Here is a 4,693-nt window from a genome sequence, read left to right as displayed (position 1 = left end):
ACCTTTAGAAGAATGTTGTTACAAGAAGGACACTCTATTGCATTCGAAAGTCAAAAGTTGAATGAAACAAAAAGAAGATACACGACACAAGAGAAAGAATTACTAGTAGTGATTCGCTATTTACAAGCTTGGTTACACTACTTGCTAAGATCACAACTCATGGTTAAGACCGATAACACAATTGTAAGTCACTTTCTCACACAACCAAAACTTACCGCCAAGCAGGCAAAATGGCAAGAGTTCCTAGTTGAGTTTGATTTCTCCTTCGAGCACAAAGCCGAAAAAGCGAACCATGTGGCAACGCCCTTGGTAAGAAAGTCCAATTCGTAGCTCTAAGGGTGATCGCACCAATGATAGCCAGCAAAGTGACCACAGATATTTGTAATCTTATTGAGGACAATTTGTATTGAGGTCCCCAAGCAGTGGCCATTAGGAAGTTGATGGATAATGGAAAGTTGAAATACTTTTGGGTGAAAAATAGACTCCTACTAAGAAAGAGACCGCACATATTTGTTCCAAGAGTGGGAGAGCTTAGGCAGAAATTAATGTTGGAATGTCACAACACTCTTTAAGTAGGACATCGAGGATAGCAGTGAACTGGTGCACTATTAAAATAGGGTTGCTATTGACCTCATATGCAAAAAGATGTGATGGATTATATGAAGACGTGCCTCGTTTTCCAACAAGACAAAGTAAACAGAACTGACAGGAATGCTCGAACCTCTATCAGTGCCAACCAAACCATGGAAAAGTATTTCTTTATACTTTATTGTAAGACTTCCTAAAATGGGATATATGACAGCAATTTTAGTAATGGTGGACCATTTCTCCAAGTACGCTACATTCATTCTAATGTAAAAGTTTAGCTTACGCAAAAGAAATGGCTCACATGGTTTTTAAACATGTGGTAAAATATTGAGGTGTTCCTAAAAGCATTATCAGCGATAAAGATCCAAGGTTTGCAGGCTTTTTCTGGAAAGAGCTTTTAAAGCTATTATGGTCAACACTCAACATATCTTCTCGTTATCACCTATAAACAAATAGTCAGACAAAACGTTTCAATGGGTTATTGGAATAATACCTGTGACACTTTGTACAAGCAAACCAGAAGAATTGGCCCAACCTACTAGATATGGCTCAACTATGTTTGAACTCACAAAAGAGCTCAACCATAAATAAAACCCTTTCAAGGTCATCACCGGACAACAACCTAGACTTCCCCATACATTAATGGAATTGTATAGTAAGAAGAGTCCACAGGTGTTCAACTTTTCTAAATAGTGGAGACAAAACATTGAAATCACTAAAGCTTATTTAGAAAAAGCCTTCAGCTACATGAAGAAATGGGTAAATAGAGGTCAAAAAGAGCAACACTTTAAGGTGGGAGACCTGGTGCTAGTGAAGTTAGTACCTGAACAACTTTGATTCCTAAGGAAGAGAGATTGATGACTAGTATGAAAGTATAAAGGTCCAATACTAGTTGTAGCCAAGGTGGGGAAGACTTCCTACAGGATTGATCCACCTAAGTGGATGAAGTTACACTCCATGTTTCACGTTAGCAATATGAAGCCATTCCATGCAAATCTAGCTAATGCAAGCAAGAGTAGAGCTATAAGAGCCACCATCACAGCATCTAGTAGAGGAGATTTTGGCAAAGAAGACAATGATAATCAACCGACGATCGACACAAAAGTACCTAGTGAGATGGAAAGGTTTAAGGCCAAATTAAATCACTTGGGAGAAGGAAGCCAATCTACGCTCCTTTCAGTAGAAGATTGAAGAATTCCAAGCCAACCAATTAATGAGGACAATGACAGATTGAATAGGGGAGGATTTCATAAGCCAACCTTGTATTGAAATATGATAGGGTAGAGTTGTATAAGAGATTGAGTATTTTGTACTTGTAAGGAAAATGTCCCTTTTTCAAACATTGTAACGGCTTGTAGTGACATCTCTAAAAACACTTATTAGGTCTTTAGGGGAAAAGACCTTTTAGGAAATGAATGTTTTTATCTCAAGCGTTGTAATGGCTATTGGTAGCACATGTGTAAAATCTCGTAAACTCTTTATAGAGGATAAGTAGTTAATGAATTTTTGGGTTGCCTCACTAGTAAAGGTATATTTGTAATGAATCATCTAAGGTTGTCCCTATGGCCCAACGATAGCATGTATTGGTTCTTTTGTACTCATTTTCATAGTAATAAAATATTTTTCCTTTTTTGTGGCTCAATGGTTGCATATATGGCATTCAGTTGGTCCTATGATTTTGATGTGTATTGTCTTAGTCTAATTTATTGCTATTATTGATGTTTAACCAAATATAATCAAATATTAGTTGGCTTGCATGGAAACATTCACTCAAGCGCTGCATGAACTACGCATACTTAGGCGAAGAAGCATAGTTCATGATAAATAGGGTGGTGGCTGCCATGGCAGGTTGCTAGTAGTGGCCTCCACTTTTTAGATCTATTGATTTGTTTTTATATTTATTTTGATTGATTATTATTATTATTTATTTTTTAATCAATTTTCTTTTTTTCTTTTTTTTATGTTATTATTAAATTCATTTAATTAAAGGCCTTTAGGCCTTCGAAGCCCAAGAAAAGTCCATTTATCAAGGGCTCCTGTCTTTGGGTTTCCAAAGCCCAAAGATAATCCATCAGCATAAAAGGAAAATGGAAATAAAAAGAAAATGAAACTAAAATAAAGATTAAAATTAGTTGAAAAAATGAAAAAAGATGTCCGAACAAAAAAAAGTGTCTTTAATTTGGGAATTAATGATAAATGCAAATGTGTTTGATTTAATTATTTCAAATTTACTCAAGATTATAGCTTGTATTTATTGCCAACATATAAAAACCTAATGGATCATACACAATTAGAAGGTGTCAATTTAAGAATGTCAAAATTGGGGTTTACATTAGACTTAATTGAAAAAGTTATAAACTTCAACGGCTTAATTAAATGTGCTTAATCAAGTTAGGGCAATTTTAACATTAACATAAAGTTAATTAAAAACCAAATGGGATTGGGGTTGCCTATAAATATATGTTTATGTTGCCCATATGAGTGGGATACACAATACTTGAGAGGAAAGAAAAAAGAGACAAAGAGTTCAATCTAAAGAGAAAAACTATGAAAATCAATTTTTGATCTTCTTACCCCCACCATTTGGTCTTCCCTTCTCCTCTTCCTTGAATTTTCATCTTCCCTTGGTGAAGAGTGAGAAACCATTACCTTTGATACCTAGCTAGCGCTAGACTTGACAACAAGCAAACCCCATAACCACCTTTAGTGTTATTTATGATTATATCTTGTGTGGATCACATTGGATGCTAAACAAGTGGACAACTTGAGGTTTAAAACAACTGAAGCTGGTGGAAGGTTCTTTAGACTCAAATTGTTGAGCTTAAAGGTATAAAAAACTTTTACCAAATAGTTAGGATTTTTTCATGTTAAAGAACAAAAGATGATCTTACTATACGAAAAGTTTTAAATTTCTACTGTGTATTGTAAATTGTTTGCGTGGCATAAATCTCTCCAAGAAAACTTTTCATAAGACACTAAAAGAGAGGGATCACATAGGTAGGATTCCATATGCTTGAACAATTAGATTTATCTTGTGTGTAATGCTATGCATAAGACTAGATGTGTCTTACACTCTAATGTTACGTGCAAATACCAAGCTAATCCCAGTGAACATCACTTGATAATAATAAAGAACATCCTCAAGTACTTAAGTAGAACTTAGAATGTATTTTTAGGTTAAGGTGAAAATGTTGACTTATAAGTGCAAGGGTATGTTGGGATGAGCCCTGCAGCCAATTGCAACTGGTTAAGGCTTAATTCCAATCATGCAACAACATTATTCATATTGAATGATTAAAGGTTTTCTTTCATCAATAAGACATCAATTATAACAAGTTTTAAAGTCTAATTGAATGAAGTCCATGAGATTAATATGCCTTGCAAGGAAATTGTAATGAGTTACAGTTATGAGATTCTTATGCATCAAAGCGTAATCTCAAAAATGTTTTTGGTCAATGTATCATTGAGACTGAACATCAATGATGCCTAGAGACTAGTACATTCTATGTTCCTTACTTGAGAAGCAAGTAACTGATCTTATAAGTTAAAGTATAGAGATACTTGCAATTAGAATGTATGTGCTTGCCTAGGAAAGCAAGTTCACTGAAAATGACCCGCCGTGAGAAGTGCATTTAGTAATTCACTCAAGTGTCTATGCAATACTTTTCATGTGTCAATTGTGTAAATACTCCCTAGACTTGAGACATCAGGTTGTCTTATGTGTAGAGTGCTATGTTTTGATTTTATCCCTACAAGTGCCTAACCAAGGATGCCAAAATGGGATACTTTTGGGTATAGCATGAAGCATGTGAAGGCAAATGAGTAGTCAAGATAGGAATCATCACCCCAAGTGATGCAAGGGACATATCCTAACTGTTCTTGGTTGATATTAGCTTATTGAAGTCCTTGGCCAAGGCGATTTGAAATTATGAAAGGAGTTTCATAAGTCTTTATAAAGCTGATGATCAAACTTTAAGAATGAATATGGAGATTAATAAGAATAGACACTGCACGATGCTCTTATCATCTCCGAGATATATGATGAGGGAATGGATTACACTAAAAGGTTAAGTCAAACCATCTTGACTCTTCTAACATTTGGGTG

Source organism: Theobroma umbraticum, unplaced genomic scaffold (assembly GCF_002168275.2).
Source record: "Theobroma umbraticum cultivar Fairchild unplaced genomic scaffold, ASM216827v3 scaffold_2.0, whole genome shotgun sequence".
Taxonomy (NCBI): Eukaryota; Viridiplantae; Streptophyta; class Magnoliopsida; order Malvales; family Malvaceae; genus Theobroma; species Theobroma umbraticum.
The sequence above is the reverse complement of the archived record's forward strand: the minus strand, read 5'-3'. Positions refer to the sequence as shown.